Source organism: Benincasa hispida, chromosome 8 (assembly GCF_027475165.1).
Source record: "Benincasa hispida cultivar pf3 chromosome 8, pf3_genome.v1.1, whole genome shotgun sequence".
Lineage (NCBI taxonomy): Eukaryota > Viridiplantae > Streptophyta > Magnoliopsida > Cucurbitales > Cucurbitaceae > Benincasa > Benincasa hispida.
Genome location: NC_143485.1, coordinates 39,521,965 through 39,538,690, shown reverse-complemented (window position 1 = coordinate 39,538,690; position 16,726 = coordinate 39,521,965). Strand labels below are relative to the sequence as shown.

Sequence of the window (16,726 nt, the reverse complement as noted above, 5' to 3'; positions counted from 1 at the left end):
AGGTTAAGGATGAACTTACCGGGTCGATTGTTTTTTGAAGCCCTAACCTGATTTCAAATATGAAACCCCATTAAAATCCAAAACTCAGATGACATTACCCATGACATAGCAATAAGGGTGAACATCTCAGCCCAACAATGCCTTTTCTAAAGCCTTAACCTGATAATAAATAAAAGGCCCGAAATTCAAGTTTATTAATCATAATGAAAAAAGCATAATCCAAATCAAATATAGTATGTACATTAACTCTATCTCCACCTGTCACTACTTATATTGCTTAATAATGGCTGGTTGCATGTTGTCTGATTGTGTCCTTGATTTCTACACCTTGGGCACCTTTGGGTTGGAAGGTGTTCTCCAATAGATGGAATTTTGTTAACACGTGGCCTACCAACATTGATTGCTATTTTTGGTGGTAGGATAACACATTCTATGTAGCCTGGTGGTTTCCTCCACTTAAAATAATGTTTGATTGGGAATATTTGTTCTGCGTATGCTAGGATTAGTGATTCCACGCTATAAATTTGATTACAAAGTGTGTAGGGGTTAATGTTCCTCGACCTTGTAGCAACTATTGCATGTGAGCATGGAATCTCTAAGTAGTCGAACTGTTTGCATATGTACTGATGGGTGTTTAAATTGGCGACACCATCCAAGTGACCGTCCTTCACGATGAACGTATGACAGTCAATTGAGCTTACTTGGTACCACCTACCACTCTTGAATTCCTTAGCCACCTATTTTTTGGCGTAATCTGAATATAAGGACGTACTTGTGGACCATTCGGTTATGTATTTGAAAAACCATTCCTGGAGCTTGTCCCTAATAAATTCCAACAATAATATGATTGGTAAGAGTCTAGCCTTAGTTGTAAGTGCATTGAAGCACTCCACAGTGTTGTCATACTGTCATACTGTCATACTGTCTTGAAGATCGATGACCCTGGTCCATCGCTCAAAGCCAACGTTCTCTAGGTACTGCATTACAGCCCTGTTCTTGAATCCACGTAGTTTCTCCTAGTACCTGTTGAATTTGGATAGTCTGTATGCCCTCGCTGAATCATTGAAACACTTCAGAATTGTACTATATTTGAAGTGCGTTGCTACGTTATTTTTTAGGTGGTAAGTACACAATGCATGGAATGTGTTGGAGAAGACTCGATTCTCTACATTCGATATACTAATGTGGCGGTCAGAAACAATGACCATGTTCGGCACCACAGTTGCAATTGGGTTAGGGCTTCGAAAAAGGCACCGTCGAGCTGAGATGTGCACCATTATCGCGATGTCATGGGTAATGTCATTCAAGTTTTGGATTTTATTACCCACGTTTCATGTTTGAAATTGGAATAGGATCTTGGAAAAGCAATCGGGCTGATGAGTTCATCCCCAACCCGATATCATTAGGCTGTCAAGTCTCCCCTAAAATTTCTTTGTCACATTATTATGATAGCATCAGGTTCGGGTTTTGAAAAAGGCGTTGGGTTAGAGATCTCATCTAAAGTGCGAATTCGTTGAAAAGGCTGAAAGTGCCCTTTGACATAAGCAAAAGGTTATACTTCATAAGATAGTGGGGTGGTGAGTTAAAAAACATAAAGACGCATGGGAGAAGGTCATTCGTACAAAAAAATTAGGGAAACAACAAATAGAAGAAGGAGTTATGCTCTAGAATCGGAGGCGATGGATTTAAGTGTATATTTTGAAACATGTTTCACGAACATGGAAATGGAAGTTACAAAAATAAGGTCGAAAGAAAGGAAAAAAAAACAAAAAGATGATGGTGGAGAAGGCTGTGAGGGAAGGGTTCGAAGTGGAATACGAGGATTTGTATATAGTAGCTTACGAGTGATGTGAGGATTAGTGGCACGTGTGGAGGAAATTTGACGCATAGATTTTACTGCTTTTGTGGAAGTGGAGATGTGCAACCTTATGTCTGCAGGGTTGTTCCTAGTTCTGAATCTAGTTGGTACCTCCTCTTTTTCCTTCCATGATTGAGATTCTATTAGATAACCATTTCGATTTTTTTTTTTTAAATCAAATCTATTTCTTGAGTATAATGGTTGATCAATTCTTAGCCAAATTCCAATAACAAAAAACAAGTTTTTAAAAACTATTTTTTTTTTTAGTTTTTAAAATTTGGCTTATGTTTTAATAAAAAATCAAAAATCAAATGATTATCAAACAAGGCCTAAACTATTTGATTTTTAGTTTTTAACAATGTTTTCTTTTCCTAAATCATTTTTAGATGATATATATATATATATAATAAAGGTATAAATCGTCTATTAGCCAAAAAAAAAAAAGTTTGTCAAAATAGAGGTTCAAAGAGTTATGAAGTCTAGGGAGTCGTGAATTCCTGAAACTCACATGTAAAGTTAATGTTTTTTATAGTGGACCCATAAACTTCTTAGGCCAAACAACAAGTGGAGTTCACAATTTTTATTTCCTAACTCTTACTTTCCAACTCCTTGGGCTAAATACACTTTAATATACTGTAAATAGTCTATCAATTGACTATATAAATGGTATAAGAGTAATAGACTAAATTATTTTATTTGGTGACATATTTGTAAATATGACAATCAATTTTGTTGTACACTAAAATTATTCTTTAAATTTTATTCTATGATTATTTTAAATTAATTAATTGAAAGCTAACATCTAAGACGACCGATTTAAGCATTAACGAACAGTTAAAAATAAAAAGTTGTAAAATATAGAAAAACCTAGTTACCAAATAGAAAAAAAACTAAGAACTTAAAAGTGTGATTGAATTGAAGGACCAAATAAAAATAACATCCAAATATAAGGACTAAAAGGTATTTTTATCTCTAATTTGATATTTTTATTCAATCACTTCAAAATATTGATCCCGCTCGATGTTTTCTTTTGCAGGAAAGTGTCAAAGAAAGTATTACTCAAAGTTACTTGAGACTTTTATCTTACACAAAAAAGTAAGGGTTTTTTTTTTTTTTTTTTTTTAATATAGAACAATGAACCAAAATATGTATAAAATATAGCAAAATTTTAGAACTATCAATGATAGACGCTGATAGAAAGTGTTAAACTTCTATCAGTGTCTAACAGTGACATTGTTAGACACTGATAGAAGTCCATCAATGTCTATCAACGTCTATCATTCATAGTTTCGAAATTTTACTATATTTTGTAAATATTTTCAACAGTTCATTTGAAATAATTTCCCAAAAAGTAATATCTAATTATAAGTTATTTATGTTACTATTTCTTTTGTACCATCCGTTATCCTATTCGAGAAAGTCGAAAAAAATGATTTTAAATTCAGTAATTTGAAATTCGAGAATGCTTTTAAATTTTTTACTCATTTGAACAAAAAAAAATTTTTAAATGAATGTATCTAAAACTTTTTAAGAGAAAAAAAAAGTTTAGAAGCTAATATAATCTTTTAAATTTGTTAAATTGAAAAGTAAAATATGAGAAAATTAAATAAGTAATTTACATCTAAATTCTATAAAATCTAGCCATCTTAAAATATCATGAAGTTTCGGAACAAGCTATTAAACTTTGCAAGAGAGAACATCTACATATTTCATTCATTATAATTGAATAATGAAATAAAAATATAACAGATCTAGTGTTAATAAGAACTTAGCTCAACTAGTATTTGTATATATTAAGGATCAAAAGGTTCTTGGTTTAAATCCCCACCTCCCAATTGTACTTGAAAAAAACATAACACGTCTAGTTATAATAATCAAAAATAAATCTAATAACACAATTCAAATCTAAGTAAATAAAACAAACCTAATTCAAACTACAAATCTAAATTAAGTCTAACTAATTACATAATCTAACAGCATTCACTATGATTTGTCCATTGCGTGGCTAATTGCTCTACTAAATCATTGAGCATATTAAATTTAAATCTATGCTGCAGTTGCAATTGCTTCAGGAAGCATCATTTTGATAATCTTCATCATCATATTCATCTATTACATAAGGAAACATATATCAAATAAAGACGAAGTCGAAGAAATTATCAAGAGATACTCCACACAAACACCCAAGAGATATAGTTACTCCAAGTTGAAGAAAATCACGCATTCCTTTAAAAACAAGCTTGGCCAGGGAGGATTCAACACAGTCTACAAAGGAAAGCTATTAGATGGTCGCAATGTGGCTGTAAAACTTTTGAATGATCCCAGAGAAAAGGGTCATGATTTTATCAACGAAGTGGTTAGCATCATTAAGACTTCACATGTAAACATAGTCACACTCTTAGGTTTTTTCTATGAGCAGATAAAAGAGTTTTGATTCATGAATATATGCCCAATTGGTGCTTGGATAAGTATATATCCCATACAGTGTTGAAGAATGGTGCGGAGTTGGAATTGAACACATTGTATAGGATTGCTACTGGTGTGGCTCGAGGCTTATAGTACTTGCATCACGGTTGTAGCACAAGGATTTTGGATTTTGACATCAAACCATACAATATTCTATTGGACAATGAGTTTTGTCCCAAAATCTCAGACTTTGGCATTGCCAAGCAATGCACGAGAGAGAAAAAAATCCCAATTATTAACATTTGAATGATTTATTAATCAAAAGTATATTTTTTTTCGGTAGAGTATAGAGGATTAAATACAATGAAGTAAAACTAAATATAGGACCTAAAATATCTCTCTAATTTACCTAATTTACCACAATACACGTTCATACCCTCCCTCAAACTTAAGGCGACAGAGAAGAAACTAACTTGATTTTGTTAAACAACTTGTGGAATCATTCAGATGACAAAGCTTTGGTGAAAATATCAGCTGGTTGGTTGATAGTGGAAATAGATCGTAAAAGGAAAGTTTTACTCTGAAGATAATGACAGACAAAGTGATAGTCATTTTCAATATGTTTGGTACGTTCATGAAAGACATCATTTTCAGCAATCTGGATGACATTACGACTGTCACGGTGAAGGATAGTTACTGACTATTAAGGGACTCCCATATCAGCAAGAAACCAGTGGAGCCATAATAATTCTGAAGTAGCATCAGTCAGAGGGTGAAATTTAGATTCAATACTAGAAAGAGGGACAACACTTTATTTCTTACTCCACTAAGAAATGAGAGAATCACCTAGGTAAAACTAGTAACCTGTGGTAGAGCGTTTATCAATAGGATCATCATTCCAATCAGCATCAGAGTAGCCAAATAACATCAAGGATGACTGCAAAGAGAATTGAAGTCCATGCCTTAAAGTATCATTGGCATATTGAAGGATTCGGAGACCGGCGGTAAAATGATGGTTCTATGGAGCAGCCATGAATTGGCTAACAGTATGAACTATATATGCAATGTCTAGACGAGTTACTGTCAGATAAATAACGCTACCAACAAGTTGCCGACAGAGACTAGCATCTTGAGGAATGAGTAAGCTTCGACACCTTTAAAGGATATATTTCTTATAGTTGGATATCTTCCACGTAACCCGTTTGGCCAAGCCAAAACGAAGGTGGCATAGTCTGGATAAGGCTTCCTCTTTTGTGTAAAGTAAGAAAAATGTAAAAGAAAAAGAAAAAGAAAAAGAAAAAAAAGTAGAATAAATTTTGGTTCCCTTAAGTTTTAGATTGCCACCTTGGGTCTAGGAAGCTTAATACTTGATCCTCCGAGCCAGAGTAGGGGAAAAACAAGTTAAGGACCGAATAAAACCTTCCTGGGCTAGTAAAGACCTAGATAGGATTGGAGGCACACACACATGTAGGGGATAGAGAATTAGTTTTAAATTTCTTGATTTAGTGCATGCATTTAAATGACCCTATCTTTGTGTAGTTTGTTATCTTTAGCCTTGAGATTAGAGTCGCTCATTTGCATCACATGATTCATACCTATATTTTGTTTTGCCTTGCTCGAGACGAGCAAAGTTTAGGTTTTGGGGTGTCTGATAGCTCTCCAAAAGAGCTACTTTTATGGCTTTAATCTATCTTGGTTTTTATGTTTAATATACTCAAATGATTATAATTCTAGATTCTTGAGCAAATCTTGCATTCTAAAGCATTATGGGCTGTCAAGTTTAATTTGGAGCTATTAAAAGTGATCGGGAGCTTTCAAGGCTTCAAATGGGAGAGAAAATGATTAAAGTATGTTCTGTTACGAGATCCAAATTCCTCCGTTCTCGTAATAATATAATTTCAGTAATAAACTTGTAACACCAGCATAATGAACTTTCAAGGACGAAATTTCTTTGAGGAGAGAAGAATGTAACACCCCACATATTTTTTTAGTAATAATATAATTTCAGTAATTGTTATTAGTTGGAGGGCATTTTTGGAATTCAAGTGTAAGTGCGGGAATTTAATTGTTGGCTTGAAATTATTCAATTTGAAATTCAAATTGGAAATTAATGGTAGGAATTAGTTTTTTTTTTTTAAATAGAAAGAAATTTAATAGTATAAAAAGGAAAGGAATTAAATGTAATTATATTTATTTCCTTTTTCGTTTTATTATTTTATTATTATTGTTTTTTTTATAAAAAGTCAAACCCCACCCCATTTTCTTCCTCACGTTCGTGAACCCGTCCAATGCCGCCCAAAGCCGCCGCGTCAGTTCCTTCTTCATGACCTCCGTCCACTACTACTCAAGCGTCGTTCGCTTTTGCCGTCACTGGATCTATCGATTTGGGTAAGATTTCTGCCGTTTAGGTTTGTTTTCGGTTGATTCTTGAATACTCATTTACTTTTGGCATCAATTGGTTGATACCCATTGTGTTTCAACTTTGGATTCAAGTTTGTGAAGGTATTGAGGTGAACTTAGAGTTTGTTTTAGCGAGTTTTGGTAAGTTTTATGCTTTGATTACCCTCTTGTGAATTAATTTTGGTTGTTGAGAAATTTCGGTAAAGTCGTTTGGAAGTATTTTTTTTTTTTTCGAAGCTACATATGGATAATTTATTTGAGACATTGGTAGTGAAGTATGTATTTGATTCAAGCTTTAATCATGTAAGCCTAATTTCAAATTATGATTAGGGGGTTGATTCAAGAATTTCATTCAAGATGAAGAAGAGTTTGGTTTGCTAATTATTTGGGCTTAAAATTGGAGGTTTGGAAGGTGAATTCGAATTGGACCACACCTTAGGTAAGGTTATCTGGAAATATTTTGTAATATTTGGGTGTTTGGAATTTGGCCTTAACTATTAATTTTAAAGCTTGGTTTATGTTTAGGCTTGATTAAGGATTCAAGAATTTCACAAAGATTCAATTGCTTTTTGGTTCGACCTAATATCAAGGTAAGTAATCTTACTACTGGAACTGCCCACGGGCCAGGCATTAGATGTATGCTAGCATGTTAAATGAAGGTTATGGCAGAATGACAGCATGAAAGATTGATAGTATAACATGATTAAAGTATGTTCTGTTACGAGATCCGAATTATTTATTTATGCACATAGACACTTGAATGCTAGTATGAGATGGTATGTGCTTCCATGGTTGTATTTGATCTGATGATGTTGAGGTATACATGTATGTTGTAGAACCATGATGTTGAGGTATATGTGTATGTTGTAGAGCCATGATGTTGAGGTTTATATGTATGTCATAGATTCGTACAGTGATGATTATGATGTTGAGACTGTGCAAATGTCCTTACTGATTAGTTAGATGCCCATTAGATTTTGTGTTTCCTTGGGATTCACCAGTTTGTGTTTCCTTCGGGATTCACCAGTTTGTGTTTCCTTCGGGATTCACCAGTTTGTGTCTCCTTGATTCACCAGTTTGTTTCCTTCGGGATTCACCAGTTTGTGTCTCCTTCTCCTTCGGGATTCACCAGAGGTAGTGGGCATACTTAACTACAGTAGGATAGGACTCAGTCTCCTTCTTGTTTCATGTGCATATGTGTCCCATGAGGACTAGAGCAGTTTATATGTTTCACCAGAGGTGGGTATCTAGAGGACATAGATGCCCAGCCTGACCCCAGTAGTGGGGTTACTTACTGAGTATTTTATACTCATTCTTTCTCATGTTGTTGTTTCAGGTAAGGGTAGAGATGCACCGGCGATGGACAAGCGGAATTCGTGATCGAGCCACTGGGACTAGTTTTTACGCTTCCGCATCATGAGATTTAGAGTTCTTTTCATGTTTCTCTTAATGTTTAGTTTTGATGTTTGAAACTTATTATTAAGAATTGTTTTTCATATTTATTTATTAACCTTTATGATTTATGGGTACCCTATTATTGTTTTTAATATTTGAATTTAATAAAGGACTTTTGAACTCCCTTATTTATTTAGCATTTATTTCATCATAAAGGAGTGTCGTTTTAAGTTCCATGCATGCATGTATTTTAGTAACGGCCTAACTTAAGTCCTAGGGGGTCGGGTCATTACAGTTGGTATCAGAGCCCATGTTTTGGGTTCTGTAGACTGACTTACTATGTAAGTCTAGATTGTCCCTGTGGCCCATGAACGGATTCCTCGTCATCGCCAGGTACGTCTTATCAATTACAAGTTTTATGATAGTTGTGCATTAAAATATTTGTTTAGCTTAAATGCACCAGTTATGTTCTAATGCTAGGTCAGTGACTCGTTAGAAGTTATTATAAGAGGATTATCAGGTACGACACTACAAAAGGAGAAAAATAAAATAGAGTAAATTATGAGGTCACTTGGCACTAGTTAATCTCATGGAAATTATGTTAGAAACGAACAAATATATACCTCAGTTCAGCAATGTTAAAGGTTGATGAAACTATGTAGAGTTATGACAATTTAGGAATGAAGGTATTTAAATGTTTAAGCCAAAGAATAAAATTGTCGAGACAAGAATTGATCAAGGACTAGTGTTATGTTTTGTGTTGGATAGTGCAATCGGTGGTAGTATAAATACACAGGCCAGTACTCAAGTATAAGGTTAAAAGTTGTTTTATGAATAAGGAGGAAAAGAAAAAGAGTCTATAAATTTATTGAAGGTTTTGAGGTATTAAAACCCAACATTTCGAGAAGAATTTTAGAAAGGATTCATAAGTCATAATCATTTGGGTAATACTACGACTTGATGAACTAGGTAAAGTATGTGTAATGATATGAAGAATTCTTTTGGAATATCTAGCTAAGTAGATGTCATTAAAGGAAGCTGAAATAGTTGGACATGACCTTGGACTTAAAGGGGTTAAAGCAAGGTGTTATTTGTTTAGGTTGAAGGATTATTTTAGTATACCTAGACTAAACCCAGAGCCTTATTGTGATAAGGAGATCCAAGTTAGCAAATTTGAAGAAACAAAAGTCTTTTGGAGTTTAAAAGTATGCAAATTGGCAAAGGAGAATTCTACAAGATGGAAATTCTTAGTGAGAGAGATAAGATTTATGGAGGAGTTAAGTAAAATATAATTTAGTAAAGAGATTATGTTCCAATTGGACAGTGGAAAAAAAAGTGTCTTGAATTTAGTGGTTTTATCAAAGATAAGTGTAAAGGAGAGAGAAGTATCCAAGGAAGTTTACTTTTTGGAAAGAGAAAGGAATTTAATGTGTTCGAAACTCCTAGTTAAGTATGGTTTGAAGGCTTGATAAGAGGGGTTACAAGGTATTTGTTTTGGTGTAAAAGAAGAATACCTCATTATCATGTGGAACTTTAGGACAATATGTGTTAGATGGAAAGATAGCTTATGTAGGTGATTGGTATGGAACTTTGTTTTAACACAAGAATCTATTACCGAAATAGAAGGTTGAGAAGGGATAAGTTAAAATGGAGTTACTAGTAACAGTAGATGTTCGAGAACTATTGATATGTATGAAGGCTTCATTAGTTAAGACGTAAAACATTAAGGGCATTAGTAAGATTTAAGGGATTTTGACTTTGTGTGCAAGTGTTGGAAACATGAACTAGCAAGACCATCAATTTGATTGAGAAAAGAAAATAATCCAACTCGAGGTAGACAATAATGGTATATGCACAAAAGTAAGTTGGATCTTCCAATATAACCATTGGTATAAGGGATAGACTTGGCAATAAAGTTGAGTTGATAGTAAGAAGTTACTAAAAGTGGGTTTGGAGCATTACAAGATAGCATGTATTCTCTTGCATGGGCATTGAGTTAACTAGCTTTAGGGAGTATGAGTAATCCAAGCTAGGACTTATGAATCAAGAAGGTTTTATCGTTAAAAAAAAAAAAAAAGACTTTAAAGATCAATTACGGTTATTACGAGGTTATGAAAATGTGTTATCAATTAACTTATGCTTTAGCATCCAGAGACTTTAAAACCTCATTTTCGGGGGAATTCTGGACTCGTTCGCAGCAAGGTCTAAGTAATGATATGTGATTGTTTCAAGCCTAAAGAATAATATGAGGATGGCTCAAACAAGTTTTATAGCTCATGACAACATATAGCCTCATGATGAGTTTCTCATGAATGTGAGACTTAATTAGACAGAGTTATTCTCAGACATGTAGACCCTAGGAAAGACATCACAGTTGGCACTTCTAGAGTAGATGCAATTTTCAGTTGACTAGATTTGTTCTGGTACGTATCTTCAGATGACGCATTATATAGTATTGACCAGTTTCTTCACTGCACATATGAAGTTTTCCCCGTGACATGGTTGACTCAGATATATATTTTTAGTATATAAGACTTTCTTAACTTCATGACTGTTTTCACACTTCTCAGCTCGGACGTGTAGAACTATTGCAGATTTTCAACATCTTAAGTTTCATAGTTATTTATGGAAGGGGTTGTTACACCTTTTTTGGTACTAGTTTTAGCTATGTCAAATGATGACCCTCATTTTGCATCTAGTTTTTTTGAAAAGTCTCCAGTTAGCATTGGGTACTCTATTAGATTTTGGTACAATTTTTCACCCATAGACTAATGGTCAAATAGAACATCTGAACCAGATATTGGAAGATATGTTGTGCACAGTGCGCACTAGAGTTTTTAGGGAGTTAGGACTCTCGATTGCATTTAATGGAATTCGCATATAATAATAGCTATCAGACTGCCATTGGCACATTGCCATTTCAAGCCCTATATGGAAAGAGTTGCAAGTCTCCAGTATGCCGGGGTGAGGTTGGTGAGAGGAAGTCGCTAGGTCCTGAGCTAGCGCAGACCACGAATGAGGCAATACAGAAAATCAGAGCTTGTATGCAAATAGCTTAGAGTAGACAGAAAAGCTATGCCAATGTGAAATGTAAGGACCTGAAATTTGAGAATGGTGACAAAGTGTTCTTAAGGGTGGTACCTATAAAAGGTATTCTGAAGTTTGGCAGGAAAAGAAAGTTGAGTCCAAGATTCATTGGACCTTTCGAGGTCCTGGAACGAGTTGGCCCCGTAGCTTACCATTTGGCATTGCCCCCAGAACTGTCTTCAATTCATAATGTCTTCCATGTTTCGATGCTAAGCAAGTATGTGACAGACCCGTCCCATGTAGTTGACTACGAGCCCTTACAATTGAATGACAACTTGAGCTACGAGGAGAAGCCTATAGAGATCCTCGCTAGAGAGGAAAAACATTGCGCCGCCGGAAAATTGCTTTTGTGAAAGTCATGTGGCAGAATCACCAGTTCAAGGAAGCTATCTGGGAGCGACAGTATGAGATGAAGGCCTAGTACCTGGAGATTTTTCAAGAATGAACTTTCGAGGACGAAAGTTCTTTAAGGAGGGAAGAATGTAACACCCCCGGAGTTTTTTTTAAGAATGAACTTTCAAGGACGAAAGTTCTTTGAGGAGGGAAGAATGTAACACCCCACACATTCTTTTAGTGATAATGTAATTTCAGTAACTTTATTATTTAGAATTTCAGTAATTGTTATTAGTTGAAGGGCATTTTTGGAATTCAAGTGTAAGTGCGAAAATTTAATTGTTAGCGTGAAATTATTCAATTTGAAATTCAAATTGGAAATTAATGGTAGGAATTAATTTTCTTTTGAAACGAAAAGGAATTTAATAGTATTAAACGGAAAGGAATTAAATGTAATTATATTTATTTCCTTTTTTTGTTTTATTATTATTGTTGTTGTTGTTGTTTTTTTTATAAAAATTCAAACCCCACACCCTTTTTCTTCCTCACGTTCGTGAGCCCGTCCGACGCCGCCCAAAGCCACCGTGTTAGTTTCTTCTTCATGACCTCCATCCACCACTGCTCAAGCGTCGTTCGCTTTTGTCGTCACTGGATCTATCGATTTGGGTAAAATTTCTATCGTTTGGGTTTGTTTTTGGTTGATTCTTGAATACTCATTTACTTTTGGCATCAATTGGTTGATACCCATTGTGTTTCAACTTTGGATTTAAGTTTGTGAAGGTATTGAGGTATTGTTTAGTGAAGTTGGAGTTTGTTTTGGTAAGTTTTATGCTTTGATTACCCTCTTATGGATTAATTTTGATTGTTGAGAAATTTCGGTGAAGTCATTTGGAAGTGATTTTTTTTTACGAAGCTACATATAGATAATTTATTTGAGACATTAGTAGTGAAGTATGTATTTGATTCAAGATTTAATCATGTAAGCCTTATTTCAAATTATGATTAGGGGGTTGATTCAAAAATTTCATTCAAGATGAAGAAGAGTTTGGTTTGCTAATTATTTGGGCTTAAAATTGGAGGTTTGGAATGTGAATTCGAATTGGACCACACATTAGGTAAGGTTATCTGAAAATATTTTGTAATATTTGGGTGTTTGGAATTTGGCCTTAACTATTAATTTTAAATCTTGATTTATGTTTAGGCTTGATTAAGGATTCAAGAATTTCACAAAAATTCAATTGCTTTTTGTTTCGACCTAATATCAAGGTAAGTAATCTTATTACTGGAACTGCCTATGGGCCAGGCATTAGATGTATACTAGTATGTTAAACGAAGGTTATGGCAAAATGACAGCATGAAAGATTGATAGTATAATATGATTAAAGTATGTTCTGTTACGAGATCCGAATTATTTATTTATGCACATAGACATTTGAATGCTAGTATGAGATGATATATGCTTCCATGGTTGTATTTGATGGTATACATGTATGTTGTAAAACCATGATGTTGAGGTATATGTATATGTTGTAGAGCCACGATGTTGAAGTTTATATGTATGTCATAGATTCGTACAGTGATGATTATGATGTTGAGACTATGCAAATGTCCTTACTGATTAGTTAGATGTCCATTAGATTTTGTGTTTCCTTCGGGATTCACCAGTTTATGTTTCCTTCGAGATTCACCAGTTTGTGTCTCTTTCGGGATTCACTAGAGGTAGTGGGCATATTTAACTATAGTAGGATAAGACTCAGTCTCCTTCTTGTTTCATGTGAATATGTGTCCCATAAGGACTAGAGCAGTGTATATGTTTCATCAGAGGTGCATATCTAGAGGACATAAATGTCGAGTGTAACGACGACCGTTACTAAAATAAATGCATGCAAAGAATTTAAAATGACGCTAAGTTATTTGCAATAAATGCTAATTAAAACAAGAGAAGTTCAAAAGACATTTTTAAATGCAATTGTTAAAAAAGACAATAATAGGGTACCCATAATTCGTAAAGACTATTAAAAGTATACAAAAGACATAATCCTTAATAATAAGTTTAAGATAGTAAAACTAAACATTAAGAGAAAAATATAAGGACTATAAATGTCATGATGCGGAAGCGTAAAATCTAGTCCCAGTGGCACGGTCACGAATTCCGCTGCGCCATCGTCGGTGCATCTCTACCCTTACTTGAAACATCAACATAGGAAAGAATGAGCATGAAATACTCAGTAAGTAACCCCACCACTGGGGTCAGGCTAGGCATCTATGTCCTCTAGATACCCACCTATGGCACATAAACAAATGGAACAAACAAGAAACTGAGTCCTATTCTATTATAGTTAAGTATGCCCACAAAAACTGGTGAATCCCGGAGGAACCACAAAACTGGTGAATCCCGGAGGAAACAAAAAACTGGTGAATCCCGAAGGAAACACAAAACTGGTGAATCTCGAAGGAAACACAAACTAGTGAATCTCGAAGGAAACACAAAACTGGTGAATCCCGAAGGAAACATAAAACTGGTGAATCCCGAAGGAAACACAAACTGGTGAGCATCTAACTAATCAATGAGGATATTCACATAGTCTCAACGTTCAAAGAATCAACACCGTACAATTCTAAAACATACATGAAATCCTTGGTACCATAGCTATATCACATACACATAATCCTCAACAACACATTATACAACATTCATGTAGACCTTACATCATAATTCTACAACATACAAATATGCCTCACACCAGCAGATATGACGTCGACATATGAAAACACATACCATCACATACTAACGATCAAGTGCTTAGGCGTGTATTTAAACAATTCAGTACTCGTACCAGAACATACTTTGATTCAGGTCATACTATCAATCAACATGCTAACAATTTACCATAACATATACTCACCATTCTAGCATACAACTAAATCCTGGCCCGTGGGCAGTTCCAGTGATAAGATTACTTACCTCGAAGTCAAGTCCAGATATTAGTCCAAGCTAATGCTCTTCAACAAAATAAATCTTGAATTAAGTCCCCTAATACAGACATAATACTAAATTTCAGTCTTGGAACCAGGATCCAAATATACAAATTGCATCCAATGATCACCAATTAACTTACCCAAAACGAAACTTGCTCCACAAACACTCACAAGATTTCGACTCCAAAATCTCCTCTTAGCAGATTTTAAAATTCAATGGATGACGACTTGGAACCTTCAAGAATACTTAAAATTAAACCATCCTTTAGTCCAATAATCAATGGGTACCCAACAACCAACAAGTCCAATAATCAATGGGTACCCAACAACCAACAACAAGGATCATAACGCTTACCAAACTACTTGCCGAACGAACTCGAATCCACTAGGCAACACGTTGCGCACTCTGAAGTACCCCAGTCTTGGATCTAAATCCCAAATATAATCGGTATCAACAAAAAGGAAAAATCCACAATTTTAATGGGCAACCCAAAACCTTCAAAACTCAACTGACCTCACTCAAAACTTACCAACATTCGTCGAAATCCAACGAACGACAGTGGAGGAAGGCAGCTAGGCTCGGATAGCAGGCTGGACGAGCGGCGAACGAAGCTGGGTTTCTGGTCACGCGAGTCCGCAACTGGAGCGAACGTGAGACGACGGCTGAAGCGGCGAACGAGGCTGGGTTTCTGGTCGCGCGAGTCTGCAGCTGAAGCGAATGTGAAACGGCAGCGGACGTGCGGATCCGGAGGGCGGGGCTGAGCTCTGCAACGATGCAGCGGAATCGGGTTAGGTTGGTGGTGGCAGAGACGGCTCGGACCGACGCCGACGGAACGCTGGTGGCTGGAGGCGGCGAACGAAGCTGCGTCGACGACGGCTGGAGAAATGAAAACAAAGGGGACGGTTAGGGCTTTCAGTGGCTCAAGGAAGAAGAAGAGAAGGGTTGTTTTTATAAATAATAATAATAATAACAATAATAATAAAAATAATAATTATTTATAAGGAAATAAAATAAACCCTTTATTTTATTCTTTTCCTTATTCTACTATATTTCATTAACTACCTTTCCTTCCCGAAAAGAAATTTATTCCTATCATAAATTTCCAAATTGAACAATTTCCAAGATTAAAAAAAATAAATTCCTGCACTTACACTGGAAATCCAAAATTCCAAAAATACCCTCCAATAATAAAATATTAAAATTACATTAATACTAAAAAAATACAAGATGTTACATCGAGCCTGACCCCAGTAGTGGGGTTATTTACTGAGTATTTTATACTCATTCTTTCTCATGTTGTTGTTTCAGGTAAGGGTAGAGATGTACCGGCGATGGACAAGCGGAATTCGTGATCGAGCCACTGGGACTAGTTTTCATTAGATTTAGAGTTCTTTTCATGTTTCTCTTAATGTTTAGTTTTGATGTTTGAAACTTATTATTAAGAATTGTTTTTCATATTTATTTATTAACCTTATGATTTATGGATACCCTATTATTGTTTTTAACATTTGCATTTAATAAAGGACTTTTGAACTCCCCTTATCTATTTAGCATTTATTTCATCATCGAGCCTAACTTAAGTCCTAGAGAGTCGGGTCGTTACAGAGGATGAACCAATTTTAGTCAAATTTCTTGACTTCGTAGGAAGACCTAGAGGTTGAGGTGGTCACTTGGGACAATTGTCCAAAATATGGTCACGTTTGTGACAATACCTGCACACTGTTATAGGACAATCAGCAAACTTGTGTCTAGAGAACTTACAATTTTTACAAAAGAGAGCTCCATAAGTATTGTGCATATAAATGCTTGCAAGACTTCAGATTGCCTGGAGGTGACGATGCCAAATCATTTTTCCTCAAACAAGATTTCTTGAATCGTTGTATCCAGTGAAGGTAGAGGATTGCAAAGTAACAAAGCAGCATGAATAGATTCATATTCTAGACGAAGCCCCATAAGAACTTTAATAAGATGAAGATGATCTATACTGATTTTAGCTTGATTCCATTGTGTCCAAATTGGTTGAAGAGTTGCTAAGTATTCATTAACTAATTGACCAATATCCTGATTAAGATTTACAAGAATACTGTGCAATTGATAATAACGAGCCAGTCCAATAGATTGAAAATGCATACATAGGAAATCCCACAAACTCTTAGCATCATCAAATGCATCGAATTGAGCACTAATAGCAGGAATAGATGTATTACCTAGCCAAGTGATAATCTGGTGATTCTTATTGTCCCAATCTTCGAATCGTTCAAGAAATT

At 35.1% G+C, this 16,726-nt stretch overlaps 2 long non-coding RNA genes across 6 annotated transcripts in view; one reads left to right on the top strand and one right to left on the bottom strand.

The window, feature by feature from the left end:
• LOC120082632 (uncharacterized) overlaps positions 1 to 15,424 on the bottom strand; it is a 43,289-nt gene extending 27,865 nt beyond the window's left edge. For 2 of the 5 annotated variants that reach the window (XR_016531227.1, XR_016531226.1), the window contains exons 1-4: positions 14,989 to 15,424; positions 14,814 to 14,886; positions 14,599 to 14,693; positions 14,445 to 14,513 (exon numbers count right to left, since the gene is read on the bottom strand). This is a non-coding gene — a long non-coding RNA (uncharacterized LOC120082632). Of the gene's footprint in view, positions 1 to 3,615; positions 14,514 to 14,598; positions 14,705 to 14,813; positions 14,887 to 14,972 lie in introns of those variants that run through there. The other 3 variants (XR_005483232.2, XR_005483231.2, XR_005483233.2) reach the window with 3 other exon arrangements.
• LOC150034572 (uncharacterized) lies at positions 15,265 to 15,946 on the top strand. Its single transcript, XR_016531230.1, has 2 exons — positions 15,265 to 15,400; positions 15,768 to 15,946. It is a non-coding gene; the product is annotated as an uncharacterized LOC150034572 (long non-coding RNA).
• Positions 15,947 to 16,726: the final 780 nt, after the last annotated feature.